A 21,150-nucleotide genomic window follows, 5' to 3' on the forward strand; every position below is an offset into this window, starting at 1 on the left:
GAAATTGTAATGAGACTACAAATTTGTGTTGCTTAACTTTTTGTGAGGAGTATATATAGAATACAAATGACACAGAATCAGGGACAAATGCAACCAGTCACAATCTAAAAGCCTTATCACACAACCACATTTTTGCTCTTTCCTACCACAGGCACTATAGGGGTGGAAGAAATTTCTAACCATAGCCCTCACCTCCTTGCAAAATCATGGCTTCTATATCCTGAAGACTTCTCCGAAGCTGCTTGCAAAAGGGCCTCCTCTGACACAGGCCCCTTGTGTCTACCCTCTCCACAGGAACGTCCGTAAGGTTCTCTGTAAACATTGAAACATAAGGTAAACTTTCACAATAAACAATGCAGATATGTAGCAGCAGCAATGACATTCGAGATCTTTTTTTAAATATCATTTCACTCAAGATTGTCAAGATGTTTGTGGATTCCCAGGCTTCTGGAACTGTTACCTAACAAAACTGTTTTTCGACAGATCTCCTATGCAGTGTGCCACAGCTTGCAACACAAATATGTAAACAAAAATATTTAGGGGGTTACTCTCATTTTACTTTGCTGCGGGGTTTGCCTTTGAGATAAATAGCCATAAATACAAGTAACATTTTCTGAAGGTTGACAACTGTTGCTAAACTTATAGTGTAAGTTTTAAGAAAGTCACTAAATCTAATTTCGCTCATGGAAAGAATTACGTCACTCACAAAAATAATATTTGACAACTTTGCACCAAATACAGTGCTTAACTATACGTCCCAATTGTATTTTTTTACAAATGTAGAAACATACCATCTGAACATTTGATGCTGTCTTTTTCAGAGAGTTCCATTTTAGTTTGCAGCATCGCCATCGGTCTCAATAAACAATCTGGAATCAGTACCGAGCTATGTAAGCACCAATACACACATTAAGCACCATCTGTTTTAGAACAATGGCATCATCAGAAAAGTGTCGTAACTTTGGCCGGGCAGTAATGTCTGATTATCGGATGGAAGCCTGAGTACAGAAAAACAACAAAATGTAAACAATATGTTAATTTGTTTTGACACTGTTGTACTGCTTTGTCATTGTTTTAATTGTTTGCTTGTGTGTTTTTTTTGTTTTTGTTTTTTCTTGTTTGTTTGGAGATCTTTTTGTTTTGTCTTTGTTTGTTTTTTTGCGGAAAAAAAATATGATGAGATAGTGCCATGATGAAATAGTGACGTATCACTGTCTGTAAAGGCCCATCTACCGAGGTGTTTGACATCAGTATCGCGTGTATCTGCCACATGTTTGTATGATAGCGCCACCTTCATCTCATGAGAGCCTGCAGATACATAAACCGAAACAGTAGGAGTTTTCCATTTTCCGAAGAGTGTCTTCCTTGGCTTACATTCATGCACCTGCTACAGTTGTAACAATGCCTTAGTAAAAATTATTGTAACGCTTATGATAACCTCCCTTACCGCGCATGCACGGGAGACATAAAACAGGTGAGTTCTGGAAGGTGCGGTTCCCAATGTGGAAGGCTGCATGTTAGATATGGGGTTGAGTATGGGACAGGAGATGCCATCCTTCTTGGTTACGAGGAAATACATGGAGTGAGACCCAGTTGTTCCTCGCCCAACGGTACACACTCTATAGCAGACCTGTCCAAAAGAGCCTGGATTTCATCATGCAGAGTCCTCACCTTGTCAAAGCAGGACGGCACTTGAGTGTGCCTGATCCCAAAGAATACAGGCAGGCCTCACTTCCACTGTGGGGAAATGACCTACCCTAAGGGTGGTGAGCACCCAAGCACCTTTTCCAACAAGGACATCAGGTAAGAGCGACTGGGTCCTCTCATACCAAATAATGGCAGAGTCGAGATCACACTCAGCAGACCTAGCGGGAAATTTGGGAACACACCCCACCACTGTGAAGTGGCTGCATCACTGAGGAACAACCAGCAATAGGAGCTTGGGTTCGAGCAAGCCACGGCTGCCCAAACAAAGCATGAGAGTCCCAGGAGGTCGTAACTGCCTCTGCAGCCGCTGGAGTAATAGTACGAAAGTTGCAAGGAATCCACTGAGGCAACGGCGGGATACGAACTGATAATGCATAGCCGCGCAACTATACATTATACTTGATAGCTAAATTTCCGTTTAACGGGTCTATCCTTAGATTGCATCATCCTCTTAAACCGGGTTCCGTCTATAGTAGTACAAAGGATGTCTAGAAACCGATTTATGGCGTCATTCCACTTCCGCTTTAATGAGATCGCTCACTTCGAACACGTTTGGTGGCTTTTCCACCTCGAATCAAGGTGTCATAAAATACAAACACGATGCCTGTAGGTTGTTTGAACAACGCTGAATACGATACAGTAGTCGATAAACTCTGAAAAAAATTGTAAAGGCTACAATTCATTATTTTTTACATCATCCTCTTGAGCTGGGCTCCATCTATAGTAGCGCAGAAAATGTCTAGAACCAGTCTTAGCTGAGCTCCGTCTATACTAGTTACAGTAGCGCAAACCAGTTTTAAAACCGGTCACTGTTAAAAATTTCAAGGGAACCAGACTTATGGGATGGCTCGCCTCATGCACGTTTGATGGCTTTTCACCACGTATCAAGGTCTAATATATTACAATCACGATGCTCTTATGTAATCTAGACCATGCTGATTATGATGCATGTGTTGATGGATGCTCAAAACATGTTTAGAAGCCACAATCAGCTAATTTGAAATCAGGTTACATAAGCTCGCAAAGCGCATGAGCTATATATAGCTTGAATGCACTTCCACAGTGAGAGTGTGACTGCTGCTGTGAAGGGAATGTGCCGGACTTCAGACCTACAGTTTTAGCGTTCGAATCCCAGACAGAACGGGGTTTTTTCTTTTTAATAAGAAGGGAGTAATACCGTGTCGTGAGAGACAATTTGGAATTCCTCTCAGACGAAACCCCTACCCGGTCCCTCTTGCAAGTAATGTAAATTCGGTTTGTCATCTTTGATGTCCACTTGGTCGACATGGTACGTTTTCGTGGATCATACGGGGTCTGTGGCACGACGTTTGTCCCCTCCTTCGAGTTCACCGGCCTGTTACAGATACCTCACGATGACCCGGTCTGGTAGTTTTTTCTCTTGACCGTGACGAGATAGTGCAGCCGATTCGTTCGTCACAGATTTCATTCGGCTAAAGTCCTGTTAAATCTTTCAACGATGGCTTGGCATCGGTGAGCTTCAGTCATGCCTCGTCTCATCCAGACTTCATGCTTTGATAACAGCTGTGACACGGCTCCCATGAACTCGCGTCCGGGATCGAATTGTAATTTGGTCAGCCAGGTCAAGTGACTGCATTTGTAGATACGTTCTAAGGCCTTAGCGACTTGACTCGAATCTTTGGTCGTTACCGGCTCCGCTTCCTTGTTGCAACTGGCAAATTCCACGACGGTCAGGGCTTACTTGTACATTTTGTTTCTCACCCTGTCATGCGGGAGGAACAGGAGGTCGGCTTGATGGGTACGATTGGGTATGGAAATGTCAAACTTTCTTTTCAGGATGTATCAGGAAACCGGCAGGTACACTTGCTAGATGGCTTGTTTTTTAAGCCGAGCTTTGGCGGTATCCTCGGAGATGTGAGCTGCTTTGGCTAGCTTGGATGGCACTCACACCTTTCCAGTAACTCCGAGGGCTGTAGTAAACCTTCTCCATGATGTATACACGCTATCGTTCATTCAATTGTCTCAACGCATCGAGTGGAGTTTCCTTTATTGGGGGTCTAGGAAACTCCAAACGCGTCGAGGCTTACTGTGGATACCATCGTTCGCATCCATCTTTTGGTATCCAGGGTGACAGCGAGGTCTTGCTGAAAGTGATGCCATAGATGTTGTGCTTGTTGTTTCTCAACATGTTCATGGGGTGTTTGAACATGCGTTTATCAAAGAGAGCCTGTTTGAAGAGGGTGTGTTGAATGTGTCGTTTCACTACACATTTTTTTACCCCTTTCGCCTCTCAGATTTCATCGTGATCGGCTTTTTGAATCGAATGCAGTCTAGGTCTTATACCAACGTATTCTGCGATGGGTGTCCCCGCGCATTCGTCCTTTATCTTGCCGAAGATCTTTTTATTGGTCAGTCTATGTAGGGCGTGGTCTTGGCAGTAATCGCTGGTGTTGTACAGGTGCATATGTTTTGCCAAATCCTCGTACACGTCCTCGGCGCCTATATTCAACAGAAATTGGTTGCCATGTACAGCAGCTCGCATCAATCGCCGTACTGTTGTTGGAGTCAGTTGTAATAAAAGTCGTACATCAAATGTTTGGACAGGTCGAGAATGTTCATCCCCACATAGATGGGTCACTTGAGTTTGATGCGGCTTTCGTTCATGTCCAGTGCCTCAAAGTCATTATCAAATAGCTTGCTTCGATTGAAGGCCGTTCAGGCTATGAGTTTGACCTGCACCGGTTTTCTCAAGTTTTCCATGGTTTTCCCGAACACCGAATTGTTCATCAGTTTATAGAGGTTTTTCTTGAAGTCACTGGTGGCCCGTTTTTGCAGCTCCGTGTTCAGCCGAATGTAAGGTACCATCCAAGGACTTTGATCGAATTGCAGCACCCGATGTATTTTAGTCAGCTTCATGCCCAGTTGCAGATTCCGATAGTGCACCATGTACTTGGTCTTGTGCATCAAGTTCAGAACGAGTTTTTCCACGTTTGCCAGCTTATTTTTCCTGAGCAACATTAGTTGATAGTCCGACATCCAGTCTCGGTTCACCATCATACGTTCGGGAGCCAGGGTGGTGGGGGTATCCTAGTGGTTAAAGTGTTTGCTCATCACGCCGAAGACCCGGGTTTGAATCCCCACATGGGCACAATGTGTGAAGACCATTTCTGGTGTCCCCCGCCGCGATATTGCTTGAATATTGCTAAAAACGCCGTAAAACCATTCTCACTCACGTTCGGGAGCCAGGGGTTAGCTGTTGTGAGCAGCGTGCAATGCCCTTGATACTCCAAATCCACTTCGAGGATGTAGCCTTTGTTCGAATCTGGCGCAATGCTCATGATATCGATCTGATCGTCCAACCATGTGAACCCGCCCATAGGTAGAGATTGACTCATGGCCCAGTCGTACAGGGTGTTGGCGTCAAGATAGAGGAGGTGCTTGGTGGGCTTGCTCAAGTCGTAGCTTTCCACGTATTGGTTGTTGGCTTTTGCATACCGTTGGAAACCATTGAAATCCCACTGTGCATCCCTTTCTCGACGAACAGATGCATGTCGTAATCCGTGAGCAATTACAGTTTGACACCCGGGGCTGGTGTAGTACCAGGCAGGGTCGAGTTGTTTCAAACACGTTCAAACGTCTCGATCACATTGGCCAGCAGCAGGACGTCCGTTTTCAAGTAGAGATCGTGATAATCGCCCAAATGCTTGCAAACAGTTTATCCCACACGTTCTGGGCATGGTCGTAATCGTCCTGGGAGATGGTCGAGTCAGTTAAGCCGCTGTAAAAGCAGTCAAGGGGAGGTAATCATGGCTCCTCGAATTTAGACCAATTGTCCATGTACTCGTACGGGTACGCACCCTTTCGGAGCAGCAGATGTCGAGTCATCGCATCTGTGAATTGATCAGTGATGGGGAAGGTATTGTTGGCCTTGAGTAAACTATCGAGCGATGACAGGAGAAACTGAGCGCTGCCGATAAATCTCAGACAGTTAAGCGAGAATAAGATGTATTTGTCCATGTTGTTGGGGATGCACATTTACTTAAGTTATGGAACACCACTGGGATGGGACGGGTTTGGGGATTGATTCTAAGCTAGAGGTTGCACACGTTATAGGCGTCATCTTGGTATCGACCGGTGATGTGGCAATGATCTCTCACGACATCCACCTTCAGGGATTGGTCACACACGTAACATTGCTTAGCCTTTTTCTGAGCAAGTTTATCCTCCGGCGTCATATCCATGGGGGCAGGGTCCGACAAAGTTTTCCTGATGTTTCTCTCTTCGCGTTGTAAAAAACGTGAGAAACGTTCCGGTAGATCACGGGAGCGTTCGTTCGTTCGTTTCATCGGACCACCACGTACCAGAACCTGCAGGCTTTGTGTTCTTGCCTTTTGTACGTGCAACTGCAATTCATGCCGTGGGGGTGTGCCGTGGGGTGTGCCGTGGTCGATCAGTTTGATGAGTGCTTCGAAGTCGGCATAGATGACGTAAGGCATGGGCATTTGATGTTTGCGATTGATGAACGTTAAGACGTTTTGATGTTCTCGAGTCATGTCGATTCGGACGGCCGTCTTTCCCACGCCTCGGCAATCCTCCCGGTACACTTCCAGCAGGTCTTCTCGACTGTACACGTGCAGGCATCATTAGAAGAAATGTTTCTTTCTGGCGTGGTTTGATTGACCTTACGGCTCAGACTTCTGATCCACGCATAATGATACCAGTCGCCATTTTTGATGAGAAATAAATTGATTCTGTACACATCATCGAGCCCTGAGCTGATTCAGTGCACAATCGTCGTATTGCCTTCGTGGTCGAGGACGTTGATGGCTTAATGGTTTTGTTTTTCCACCTTTATCATTTGAGAGATTGGTGTGGGTGCGTCTATACCGTCCAAGTTCAGCGGGATAGCTTGAAGGTCTGTTCGCCATTTTAGAATTGGCGGAGAATGAGACAGATCTCAGCGCCCATCTTAAGCAGTGATCGTCGTTTGTTGTTAACGTTCACGGTGGCTTTTTTATTCTTGTAATACAGGGGCAAGTCTAGGTACGATCGGCCTCTGAACGGTACGTAGTTCGCTATATCTAGGTAGATGGTATAAATTTTTGTCCACCACCCATCCGGAGCCTCTATGGGTAAATATTTCCAACGATTCTTGTACATGTTGCAACGACATATAGAGGGTCGAGCGGATCGAGTCGGGTTGAGGTACGACATCCTGATTGCCTCGGAAATAAGGCTCGAGGTGCTCGGTGCTACCGCCCGTCTGAGGTTTTTTAAGCGACATTTTAAGGGTCAACTGGTATTTAATACTTTTCAAATCGTTTAATACTTCGTGAAGTTTACTGTCGATTAAGGGTTTGATTTTATCAGTATCGATATTAGAATCTATCACCATTTTCCAGCCTCTCAGATACTTACCCACCGCATGGTCCGTCGGCACGAATCTCAACTTGACTGGCTCGGTGTCTTCCAGCAAGGTGGACAGTTGGGCTTTCCTCATGCAAGAATTACCCTTTAACCCCATTCTTTAGCTCAGAGTTTGAGGTCTCACACAGTAGGGGGCTTGACATACTTCATGTCCAAGCATGGTGAGCGGTTGGGGTTTCTCATGCGAGAATAACCCACCAATCCACGTTTTTTGAGTTCACCGACAGTCGTCATGATTGCTATATCAATGTGCGAAAAGTTTATTAAAAAGTAAATAATTATATTCAAGTGCGAAGTCTAATGTCTAATAGGTTGTTCATTCATGGGAGGTAACTCCGTCAGCCTTCTCACGTAAAATTATTTTTTTTAAATTTTATTCTGAGGAGTCGGTTACGTTCTTTGAAATAATCTCTTTTCGTCAAGTAGATGAGATGACCTTAGACCACGTCTGCTCCATGGGCTTGCAACGACGATAATGACATTTCACGCCGATCCCACACCCTTTGCATGTGTAGTTGACAAAACCCTTTCTGATGGACATCATGTGGATGCCGCAATAGTCGGTGGTGCATTTCCTGCCACAGGTTTCGGTTTTTCCGAGAAGCACTTTCTGACACTGAAACGCTGTGCCTCTTCCCATCTTCATGCACATGTCAATATATTTTATACACATAAATAAATATTTTAGTCTAATTGTTTGGTGATCCATATGGTGGCGGCTAATCCTAAGGCCACACAAGTCAGCTCCCGATCTTGCTGTGCATTGGAAGAGGTGTAATACTGAGGGGAGGCTCTGTTAGTCCCCGAGAGGTTCCAATCGTTTGCTGTTAAGCAGGTAGTATTGTTGCATGGCGTCGTCGACGTCCTTGTACGTTCGAAGGGCGTGGTTTTCACATTGGAGTTGGGCGTTGATGAAATTGATTCTTTCCACGCGTTTTTTCATGTACTCGGCTTGCACCGTTTGTGAAAAGAGGTAATTCCTCCCCGGAAAGCCAGGGCATTGATGATAGCCCCGCCGATCATGATCGCGATCGTGGCCATATTTATATGTACGTTATTATTTTACTTTTTTTTTCAATGTTTTCCGGAATGATGCCTTGCTTGACGAGCATCGCTTTGGTGGCCATCGCCAGTCCCAAGTCAAACACGAGCATGCTCATGTCTTGCGGGTTGAAATCGAGTTTTGGTGACGGTTGTTTGGTGATCATTTTGCTCAATCGAGTGTAGCCTATGGCCAGCTCGTTGACCACGGCGGTGTGATACGCTTAGATGATGAGCGTTTTTTCCGTCATTAGACATGGTGTGTGTATATATAAATTTTATTTTTTTTAAATTATATCATGATATGAGGATTTACTTCTAAATAAGGTGCTGCCGGTGTTGCTGCTGCCGGTTTGAATTTGTACAGCCATGCGGTCATGACGCCGATGCATGCTGCCGCTTCTGCATACAGGACCCATTCACAAGATTTTTCTGCTGTTTTGCCAGCCTGCCTTTGTGACCGGCGGCTACTTTTTGGTGATTCCTTTTTCAGGTGACGGTCTTAATCGGTTCCTCCTCCACTGGTGGTGGTTGTTCTGGGACAGGTTCTGTAGGTGGTGGTTGTTGTTCCTTCAGCAACAGGATAGTCAAGTGACACGCCGTGAAAATTTCGAACATGCGAGCTATAATGTGGCTTAATTTTTTTTGCTAGAATTTTGCTAGAATGTTGCTTCTGTTTGCTTAAGCTCGCGCATTTTATATGCTACGGGTGGGTCCATTTTCAATAGGAGTTTGGCGAGGTGCTTTTTCACGCGGTCGCGTTGTTGTTTGCTCGGAATCACATCGTTTTCTTTTAAGCATTCGTTGCATGAATCCCTGTCCTTGCAGTGAAACAGGGCCACTCATCATGTCTGCTCCCTTAGGTCTTTGAGCACCAAGTTAAATTTTTGCGTCAGTACCCAAACGCTGTGTTTCCTGTGCCAGCCCGAGAAGGCCAGGTACTATAGCATGTCTCGTTTTTTGACCATGTCCTTGTTAGCGCTGCAGTCGTCCAGGAGGAACAGCATTGACTCCCCTTTCAATTTACCATGATAAGCGGTGCACCAGTCCTGCATACGCGTTCCAGGATCAACCCTGTGCATGTCCGGGTCCATCATCACCCACGCTCTCTCCGTGTACGTCTTGTTCACCCCCAACGGCGGGCAGAGAATGACAATGTGATCGAACGCGTCTCAATAGTATCTTTCCAGCAGGTCCAGCACGAAAGCCGATTTACCCACCCCGTCTGACCGCACGCTGGGCACTCCCTTGACGGCCACCTCGACTTTCATGATCTTGGGGTTCCAATACTTTACTTTGACCCTTTGAAACGGCGAAAATTCTTCCACTGGCAGGATCAAAATGCCTTTCATCAATCGCGTGGATACGTTCAGATTGATATTTCAAGCGTGTCACTCTTGCTCGCAATGATCTTCCGGTGATGCAGCACGCGATCGTACAGGATGACTAACGTGCCCAAATACTGGTTGCGAATCTGTGAAGTCAATTCTTGATTCGGCGAACTCCAGCGAACTCCAGCGAAATATTGTCGATGGTGTAGCGACCCTCCTCGCCGCTCTCCGTCATGATCATGAGTGTACTCCAGCCTATCACCAAGCGAGGCTTGGTAAAACGGCATGTGTCACTCCAGCAACTTAGAGTCGAGCAGGATGCAAAATCGGTTCCCAAATGCCTTTTCGATGGCCAGGAGTGTTTTCGTCATCGCGGTGAGTTCAGCTTGGTCGAAGCCATACTCCGGACAAATCCCCCGTTACTTCATGTTTTCCCGTTTACTCACGGTTCTCCAGAAGTCTGTGTAGCTGGAGAACACGTCAATGCTAAAAATTTCGTTTCCGCTGATTTTGTGGTCGTTTTCTTCACGATGGCGCTGATCTGGAAGGACAGAAGAGCCATCCCCGGAATGATGACATTGTTCTCGCCGAGGTTGGGAAAGTGCACAAACAGCATTGGTCAATCGTGCTCGGATTGTTTGTGATCATCACCGATTGATGCATGCGTTTGACCGCCAGGGGTTCTCTCAATTTTCGTCAATATTGCGATGCCATTTTTTATATAAAAAATATATAATATATGTTTAATAAATAAATAATGATGGCCGACGATATTCCCATGGACGATTTGGAGGATGATAAAACCCCTTTGCTCAACGATGAGGAGACCTTGTTCACGCAAGGAAACATTGGCAATGATCTGCTAAAAACGATTACGATGACAAGGAGCAAAAAGAAAATATAGCTCCTCTTTATTGCAATCCTTTCAAGTTCGAACTCGATCATAAAGGGATGCTGAGAGTGAAAGATGCTCCGGACATCCATCTCATGCACTCCTGTACGGGAAAACCTCTCGCTTTGTCCACACTGGCCAGTCACCATGGAGCCACTTTATCCATAACAAATTAAATATAAGACTTGGTGAAGGACTTCACCTGGTTTCCTCCCATCACTGTACCGTCCAACAGTACATCGCCATCAATAAAATCATTCAAAAGATTCTGTCCAACAACCTTGGCACGCTTAAAATAGCTGTGGAATTCCTTGCTTCCATCATGAGTCCTCACTTGCATCACTAGAGGATCATCTGATAAAAAAATATGTGCAAAAGTACACAATAAAATTATACCATGAAGAGCCATCCCCGGAATGATGACATTGTTCTCGCCGAGGTTGGGAAAGTGCACAAACAGCATTGGTCAATCGTGCTCGGATTGTTTGTGATCATCACCGATTGATGCATGCGTTTGACCGCCAGGGGTTCTCTCAATTTTCGTCAATATTGCGATGCCATTTTTTATATAAAAAATATATAATATATGTTTAATAAATAAATAATGATGGCCGACGATATTCCCATGGACGATTTGGAGGATGATAAAACCTCTTTGCTCAACGATGAGGAGACCTTGTTCACGCAAGGAAACATTGGCAATGATCTGCTAAAAACGATTACGATGACAAGGAGCAAAAAGAAAATATAGCTCCTCTTTATTGCAATCCTTTCAAGTTCGAACTCGATCATAAAGGGATGCTGAGAGTGAAAGATGCTCCGGACATCCATCTCATGCACTCCTGTACGGGAAAACCTCTCGCTTTGTCCACACTGGCCAGTCACCATGGAGCCACTTTATCCATAACAAATTAAATATAAGACTTGGTGAAGGACTTCACCTGGTTTCCTCCCATCACTGTACCGTCCAACAGTACATCGCCATCAATAAAATCATTCAAAAGATTCTGTCCAACAACCTTGGCACGCTTAAAATAGCTGTGGAATTCCTTGCTTCCATCATGAGTCCTTACTTGCATCACTAGAGGATCATCTGATAAAAAAATATGTGCAAAAGTACACAATAAAATTATACCATGAAGAGCCTCCACATTAATCAAAGCCCGACCTCCAGAATTGATTGGCGTGTATAAACGGTTAAGAGAGGAACGAGGGTGGTGGGCTCTGTTATCAGACATGATCCTTCTGGTCAGACGGTCTGGATGTCTTGTTTTGTGCAATCAACTACTCCAAATGAATAGGAAAGGACTGGCACAGCAAAAGTATTGGTGGCTTTGACCTTGTTTCGAGCATTTAGCTCTGAGCTCTAGATTTGTACTCGGCCCGAAGTTTGTCTTGAATCTGGGCATTCTGGAGCTTGTCTCAAACTCGCATTCCAAGATAGGTGTAGGCCTGATCTTCCACAAGATGCTCAATAGCTCCTCCCTCTTGTAACTTGACCGATCCATCATTAACTACCTTGCCACGTTTCAAATGAAGAGTATTACATTTGTCAAATCCAAATGTCATGCCAGTATCATTATCATTATTTTTGCAGACCTAGCGGGGAATTGGGGAACACACCCCAACACTGTTAAGTGGCTGCATCACTGAGGAAGGACCAGTCATAGGAGCTTGGGCTCGAGCAAGCCACGGCTGCTCCAGCAAGGCCTGATAGTCCCTGAAGGTTGTAGCTGACCCGGCAGCCGCTGGAATAACCTGTTTAGACCCATGAAACCCCGAGGGCCCGACAACAGACTGAGCAGTCGAAGACTGTATGGAGGCTGCCAGTGGAAAACAGGGCTCCAGGTGATGTTCCCTCCAGAAAGTGAGAGTGAAACCCAGTTCTGAGAGTCAGGAGCCAGCTCTGGCAGAACAGTGGGGTCCTAGCTCAAGCGCATTTTGAGGCACTGACGTATCTGGCAAGCTGGTGAGGCAGTAGCCCTAAAGTGACCGGGCGTGGCCCCCCCCCCCCCCTCGACGGGGGCTGTAGATATCGGACCCAACGCCAAGGGCGTCAGATCGGCGGGTGCACTCAGGCTCGGGACCCAGTCGAAGCCAGGGACCCCACATACGACCTTGAGTCCCCTTCTCCCGATTGTATGAGGAACTCCTGATGTAGGCCTTTCACCATGTCGAGGAGAATAGACGTAATCGAGGCAATATGCTGCTGAAACAGGGTGTGAATTAGTAACATAGTAAACAAAGTTGGGAAACTAAACACCGTGGGACTCCTGCCACACTTTGACGTTTTAGCCTGATTGGCTTGCGATGAGGTACCTTCATCCTGGAACCACAAAATGAACTTGCTGAGCATTACCATAACAACCCACAACAAGCATTGTCACTAAGGTGACATAATCCCCTGCTGCAAATTATCAAATCAAACTTATAAAGTAATGAAAGTTTAAGATGAAGTTAAATGTCAACAAAAACATGACCAACCAACCTCTCTTGATATCTCGCTCTTTAGTTGTTCAAACACACACATATTTTCAAGACTGACTTTGACCTTGACATGAATGTCATACTGTATGAAATATGCAAAACTAGTATTAAAGAAATTGCTTATCGAAAAACATTCACGGGAGGTATTTAAAGTCTATGAAGAAAATCCAGTGAACCGTTCTTAAAATATCTTGCTGACAATTCAGGTTAACATTCTGAAATCTTCATAGCGTCGTCGTGACCCTAAAAATTATGTGAAGGTTACCAAAATTGACTGGGCCTTGGGCCTTCACTAGATGAAGCTTGGTGTCAAATACGAGGGACAGTCAAAAAGTAGTGAGCCAGACCTAGTAAATGATACAAATGCAACTGTTTTTATGTTCTATTTTTCTACATATTATCTGTCAACCTGAAGCAAATTGGTTTTGCTACGTTCCAGCCTTACGATCCCCATTTGGCATGCGTAGAGATACTGTTGCGCTTGGTAGCAGCAATCACTAGCTCTCCTGATAAAGGGAAGATACATTACACCTGTGGAGACTACTACCGCCATTTTCGTTGATGATGTTGCTAACATCACCAGGGATGCTTGTGTGAAGTTTGAGTCTTCATATCAGTCATAATGTGGATTTATTGGACAATTTTCATTTCAGTTTTGTTGGAAATATTCACATCCTACTTTGTGTCACAAATCACTCCCCAAGCCTACCCCAGCTGGACTACAATGAGTACCAATCAACTACAACCCCATTGTTTCTACAGCAGGGCAGATCTTTTGTCTGTCAATCAACACACCGGCCACAGCAGTCCATCCTGTGTCTCTGTTGAAAGCAAAAACTTTCAAGGTCGGATTGACCCTACACTTATGAGAATATTACGTGATGCTGGGATTTCTGTTTGCAAGAGCGGGTAGGAAAATTCCTCGGAAAATAACAATCTGTGAAAATGTCTTCCCTGATTCCGTCAGAACTAACTGTTGGCATGGGATTAACCATAGTAATCTCATTCAGGTTCATCCTACAAAGCCTCCAGCATTTCTTAAAATGTGCCTCTGGAATGCTCAGTCATCCAGAAACAAACCTATTGATATGATTAATGACGATTACATAGATGTGCTTATCCTTACTGAAAGCTAAGGCTCACGGGTGATGAAGCTAAGATAGCTGAAATGACACCAGTGTCCCATTCTCTCCTCCACTGCCCTAGACTTGATGCAAGTGGAGGTGGAATCGCAATTCTCTACAGAAATTCCCTCACTGTTCGTCGTAGTGACTCAGAAAACAGTTCTAAATCCTTTGAGAACATGAATGTTGTGATAACTTCTGGACAGGCTACCTTTAGCCTGGTGTGTATTTACCGACCTCCACCCTCTGCGAAAAGCAAACTGAAAAACAATGACTTTCTTCCAGAGTTATCTATTCTCTTCGCAACACACTCCAAAAACTATACAGTAATTCTTGGCGACTTTAATGTGCACTTCAACACTCCCGAGAAGTCCGAGGTCAAGAAATACATTCAGCTACTGAATACTTATTCCCTTACCCAGCATGTGTCTGTCGTCACACACACATCTGGCAACATTCTTGACTGGATTATCACACACAGCAGCTGCAATATTATCAAAGATGTCGAAGTCATCGATCGCCAGATGTCTGACCACTTCAATGTCTTCTTTGCTATGGACTTAATTAAGCCAAACAACAAGCATTCAATCTTGATGTGTCGAAACATCAAGAAGATTCAGCCAGATAGTTTCAGACTTGACTTGGTTAATTCAAACATCCTCACTGATCCTCCCCCTGATGTTGAGGACCATGTTGAGCTCTTCCATGACACCCTCACATCTCTTCTAGACAAACATGCTCCGGCAGTTGAGAAGAATGTGATACTCCGTCCTCATGCTCCATGGTATGACGAGTCCGTTCGTCGCTCTAAGACACAACGGCTCAGAGCAGAACGTCAGTGGCGTAAGACACTCCTGGAAATTCACAGGCAGATATATCAACAGTGCCGAAATGCTACCACCTCTTTAATCATCTCCGCTAAAAGGAAATATCTTGACTTGTTGCTGCCAAGCATTACCAAAATTGTCAACTCAAGTTTGGAGAGTAGTGTATTTCCATCCAGATTCAAACCAGCGGTTGTCAAACCTCTGCTTAAGAAACCTGATCTTGACTCTCAGAATCTTCAGAACTTTCGACCTGTCTCAAATTTATCCTTCATTTCCAAGATAATTGAGAAGGCCGTGCATTTCAGACTCAAAGACCATCTCTCTAAACATCTTCTGCTTGATGAATTTCAGTCAGCGTATCGGCAATACTATAGTACGGAGACTGCCTAACTGCAAGTGACGAATGAGCTTCGTTGTGCTGTCGACGATGGTAGGGTTGCTGCTCTAGCGTTGTTGGACCTCTCTGCAACCTTCGACACAATCGATCACCATAGACTCATGTCCAGGCTCACACAACAGTACGGACTTGAAGGTCATGCCCTTCAATGGGTGACGTCTTATCTGTCTCACCGACAGCAATCTATTGTTGTTGGCACTGAGAGATCAAAAGGCACTGTAATCACATGTGGGGTGCCACAGGGATCAGTCCTTGGTCCAGTCCTGTTTGTGTTGTATACCGGATATGTCGGAAGGATTACTACAGACCACACAGTTTCTCATCATGCCTACGCTGATGACACCCAGCTCCTGGAAGCATTTCATCTGTCAGATCTATCTACGTCTCTTCAGTGCATCGCTGAATGTACGCAGGACATCAAGTGCTGGATGACAGGAAACATGCTTAAACTTAATGACACCAAAACAGAAGCAGTTCTCATTGGTACAAAGCAACAACTCAGCAAGGTCAAAACCGACACCCTCACAGTCGCAGACTCTGACGTCAGATTCTCTGATGTGGATAAGGACTTGGGTGTCCACATCGACTCTTCCTTGACTCTGGATGCTCATGTTAACTGTCTGAGCAGGACCTGCTACTTTCACCTAAGATCCATTGGTAACATTCGGCAATACCCGACAACTGCTGCAACTCAAGCCCTTGTTCGAGCTCTTGTTACATCTAGGCTTGATTACTGTAACAGCATCCTTTCAGGCCTCAGTTCTAAACTCCTTGATAAGCTTCTGAAGATCCAAAATACTTCCGCCCGCATCATCAGCAAGACTCCTAAACGTTCCCATATAACACCAGTGTTGAAAGAACTGCACTGGCTACCAGTTAGGGCCAGAATTGACTTTAAGATCCTCTGTCTGACATACAAGTTCCTCCATGGTTTGGCTCCCTCCTACTTGTCTGAACTCCTACATCCATATGTCCCCGCACACAACTTGCGCTCAAACACACAAAACCGACTGGTCATCCCATCCTACAAACTGAAATCCTTCGGACACCGATCATTCTCTTACTCCGCGCCTGTGCTTTGGAACTCTCGCCCATGTGACCTTAAAAGCTCTGCCACAATTGACATTTTAAGTCCAGACTTAAAACCCACCTTTTCTCAGTATATTATGTATAACTTCATCTGTAAATACTCCAGTGTAAATATTCTGTAGCGCTTTGAGCATGCCTTAGGGTGTGGAAGGGGCGCATTATAAATATGCATTTATTATTATTATTATATTATTTTGTTTGAAATTTTATCTTGGTACCCCCCAAAAGCGCAAAATCTGCACCACAAACTTCAGGTAATAAAATATGCAAAAAACATTTTGTGTGTTTGAGATAGGTAGACGTCCGCTAGAATCAAACTTAGATATTAAAGTGGATAAAAAAGCAATTTGAAAGTACAATCGCTTGTTAAAGTTATTCCCCTTTCATGTTTACTGAAACAGCTTGATTTGGAGACACTACCCACCCCCGTTCAGACGACGAATTCATAAGGACATAACTTATTCTTATGTTTTCACCTTTTCACACATGATGCTACAGGTTTAAAGTAAATATTGAATGGTCACACAAGTGTCAACTCTCAGTATATTGTAAACAGGGCCAGCTTGAATATCTGGACACAATGTTTTTGAAAGACTAAAATGGGTGTGTCCTTAAAAAAACAGCCCTGTCTAAACATAAATCAAGCAATCCAAATCTTTGAATTTTGATTATCTGAGGGCATACCATTATCCAAGAGGTACTAAATGACGGATCGTTTTTCATTTTCTGCATTTTTTCTAGAAATATTATACCCCAATGTGTTGTGATGACTAATTTCTCGTTAATGACATTACCCGCATATGTGAAATTTGTTATACGTCGAGAATATAGTTAGGCTAAGTACTTTTTGACCGACCCTCGTATCAAGAAAATCCACTAAATATTTTTTGCGATATCTCACTGACTATCTTAACAAGCAATTTAACATGCTGCAATCTTCAAAGTGTCTCTGTGACCTTGAAAATTAAGTGAAGGTCACCAAAATCCACTGGGCCCTGCGCCTTCCCTTGATGAAGCTTGGTGCCATATATGAAGAAACTCCAGTGAATGGTCCTTGAGGTATCTCGCTGACAAGCATAACATGTAGGTTAATATGCTGCAATCTTCAAAGTGCCTCTGTGACCTTGAAAATTAAGTGAAGGTCGCCATAATCGACTGGGCCCTGCGCCTTCCCTGGATTAAGCTCGGTGTTACATATGAAGAAAATCCAGGGAACGGTTCTTGAGATAGCTTAACATGCAGGGTTACATGCTGAAATCTTCAAAGTGTCGCCATGACCTTGGAAATTATATGAAGGTCACCAAAATCGACTGGGCCCTGCGCCTTCCCTCGATTAAGCTTGGTATTGAATATGAAGAAAATCCAAGAAACGGTTCTTGAGATAGCTTAACATGCATGTAAAACGTCCCCATTTGACCTTGAAATGAAGGTCAAGGTCACCAATCCTGACTCGGACCTTTCTTATAGTGTGATGAACCTAGGTACCAAATATGAAAAGAATCTAGTAAATGGTTCTTAAGATATTCCAATTCGTACGGACGTACAGACGGAGTCTAATACAATATCCCCCGCTTCGCGCTAAACGCACGGCAGGGGATAATTACAACTATAACATAGTTGAAATAACGTATGCAAACGCAATACACATTTAACATGCATAAAACATGTTGTAAGGCATGCTTAAGGCTTAAATGAAACAATAATGGTTGAAAGCAAACAAATTCTAAGCAACACAAACCATAAGCCCAAACCTTTCAACGGTGGCAAAGACAATTGACGTAAGTACCACATGGAAACAAGCGTAAATTATAACTAAAGGTCACAGTTTTTAAGAATGAATTTAGAACGTTGGGACGTAAAAGGGGACAATGTACATATTCGGAGTCTCAGACATTCTTTCAGTATACACAGAACATGTGTTGATGTATTTGTGACGGCAGAAAGAATGTTAATTTGGGGCACCAATACACATGGCTACCCGCGCATGCCCGATAAAGGAAGTAATCCTACATGGTTTGTGGCTATATAACATATACAAAACATTGCTACAACAGTCACAGGACATTTTCATATCCAGTTATATGAAAAGTCCCGTGTAATTCCGTGTGTTAGTCCGTGTCGCAACGCAACAGCCAGTTTTTCTATGGCTCTTACACAGTTCTCGAGCATTCTAGTCAGGTTAGGCTGTATCATTATCATTTTCTGCTCATCAAATAATGTCAACTTATGATATGGGAGACACATTCCCACACCTTAACTGAGCATCCACCATAGGTAACAGTAAGATGAATGCCCCTCGTCATATAAACAGTTTTAGTGCGCCTTCAGACTCTCAGACGACATCCATAAGATGAAACAGGAATTTGCTTTCATCAGACCAATGGATCCAGGTGCAGGTCCGAAGATTCCAACGCTGTCGAGCAAAGCACCATCACGTGCCCTTGCCTTTGATGTTCACGAGCCCGAGTTGGACCTCAAACCAAGAGTCTTGTGACGGTTATGCACGACATTGGTTAACAACGTCTGTTGGGCACCCAGATCTGCTTCAATCGGGTGTTGCGTTCACGGGCCAGATAGCTATCTTCCGCTGGAGCGGTCTTGCTTGTTCCCCTGGCCTTGAAATGTCGCTGCTCATTACTGTTTAAGTAATGATTACACGCATGGACAATGCAATTTTATTTTTACCCACAATGTCAGTTGCATGCAGCGAAATGTTTCATTGTTTTAAAGAGGGTAGGTGGACTGGTAAAATACATGCAAGTTTCCCGTTCAGTTGATCTGATCACAGACACACAATTATGAAAAGCCCGGACACACTGACGACGTGTATGATACATCAGTGTAAACCTATTCATTAAATGACCATTCCTAAGTTTAAGACTTTGTTTCTTGATTTACTCATGAAAGCCAATAAATATAACTTACTTACCTTCTGTACCACTCTGTTATCGATAACCTCCTCAAGCTCTCATTTTCATACTCGTAAGCTTCTGGGCCTTCCTTGTCGTAAAACAGTAAACCGTCTACTGCTGCTACAGCAACCTCCAGCACAAACAGGTTTTCCTCTACGGGATGGAATTGAACTTCAATAGTGTTGCGAAGAGTTTCCAGTCGCTCTCCATCGTATGTCACGATGATAGTATTGTCCTGTAAAGACTGGAAGATGGCGTCTTTAATATCTTGACGAAAATTGAAATCTCTGAAGTTTATGCCAGCTGTTGAAAACTTTTTAGAATGGTAGGTATCGTATTCTTTATCGTACTCGTTGATGCCAAGGAAGAACGACCCACCACCATCTAGCTTAGAAAAGGCACTTATATATTCACCTAACCGACATTCTTGCCAAACAAAGTCATTGAATTCGTGAACACTTTGCAAAGTGTGTTCCTTGTCAGTGCCCAAACGTTTTAGTTGAATGTTTCGCCGTTCATTGATCTGTGGTATTCCCCGAATTGACGCACGTTTGTCTTCAAAAAGTTTTTTCCGTTTTAGAAATTGTATGGCTACATTACTTTGTACATCAATTACACTGTTATCAAGCGATTGTTTTGATTTAAAGTTGAATGTTGTCACAATGTCAGAACCTTTTACATGGATGGAAACAAATCCTTTAAAACGATTGATAGTGTCATCGTTTGATTCGTTCTCTAGATACCAATCCTTCTGGTAACTGTCCACAAAAAGACTGCCATCTTCGATCATATCATTCAGTTTCACATCGACTAATTGATTAAAATGGTCGAGGCATTTGTCTTCCAACGCTAATCCCCGTAGGTGAACCAGCACAATGCCTCCTGCTGTGTTCCTCAGAGCCGATATGTACTTCCTAAGCTTGTCAACAAAATTCTTTCTCTTTTCTGACCATTCCTCCTCTTTGCGATAAGGTCTGTTTATTACCTTAACATCTTCATCAATGAGCAACACACTGTCCTCGGGTAGGTGGAAATCATCTTTATTTCTCAAAAACTCTGAGCAGGTCTCACAATCTGCAAAAAGACCATAAAAACATATGAAAGTTCTTAAGAATACAGCTTCAGTTATGTATGGAAGGCAAATGGCAAATGTCATTCTTTATCATAATTCTGGAACCTAAAATACAGATATGGTAATAGTCAATACACAAATGAATCAAGATTAGAGAACCTTACATAAATTGGCCATATTGTTAATGACCTTTTCATTACAATGGAAAGAATGCCCAAGCAAACATATCTGAGAAAAAACCCCATTACAGTTCCATTTTATCAAAAAGAAAATAATTACAATCCTGTAACACATGATATATTTGGCATTACACTTTCTCAGTAAAGTACAGATTTTAGTGCTTATGTTGGGTTGAGTCCCATCCGGGATTCGAACCTACACCCACAAGAGTCAGGCACCAATCGCCAGCACACAAGGTCAGCCGTCTAACCGACTGACCGAAATGGACTTTAAAAGAGTCGTACGACATTGTGGCTGGGCACATACCCACCTTTTTGAACATTAACTATCAGGACTTGTAGATAGTCCATCAACTCTGTATTCGTACGTTGCACCATCAGATGTCTGGGCATTTGAGATGTTCAGAACCTGAGACTGCCTATTCACTGACGCCTGTATGCGAGAGTTCAGCGCCAATACTGCTCCGTTCTTATACCACTGTCCTGCCAGGATGTTACTATGGGAGACGGTCGCCACGAGGGTGACCTGACTTCCAGTATTGACTGTTTGGTCAATGTTCTCAAATTGAAACACATTTCAAGATTATGGAAGTCTGGCAACAGGTAGTTTTGACCACCGCTTTGTGTACCCCTCTGATAAGTGTAAATTGGCGCGGCTCCCACCGCCGAAAGCTATGAATACACAA

At 43.9% G+C, this 21,150-nt stretch overlaps 1 long non-coding RNA gene across 1 annotated transcript; it reads right to left on the reverse strand.

The window, feature by feature from the left end:
- Positions 1–222: 222 nt before the first annotated feature.
- On the reverse strand, positions 223–19,316 carry LOC124276541. Its single transcript, XR_006898563.1, has 3 exons — positions 19,231–19,316; positions 792–869; positions 223–312 (listed from the first exon to the last, which is right to left on the reverse strand). It is a non-coding gene; the product is annotated as an uncharacterized LOC124276541 (long non-coding RNA).
- Between the last annotated feature and the right edge of the window lie 1,834 nt (positions 19,317–21,150).

The sequence above is a fragment of the Haliotis rubra genome, unplaced genomic scaffold (assembly GCF_003918875.1).
Source record: "Haliotis rubra isolate DU_JTF1 unplaced genomic scaffold, ASM391887v1 Scf1051, whole genome shotgun sequence".
Taxonomy (NCBI): domain Eukaryota; kingdom Metazoa; phylum Mollusca; class Gastropoda; order Lepetellida; family Haliotidae; genus Haliotis; species Haliotis rubra.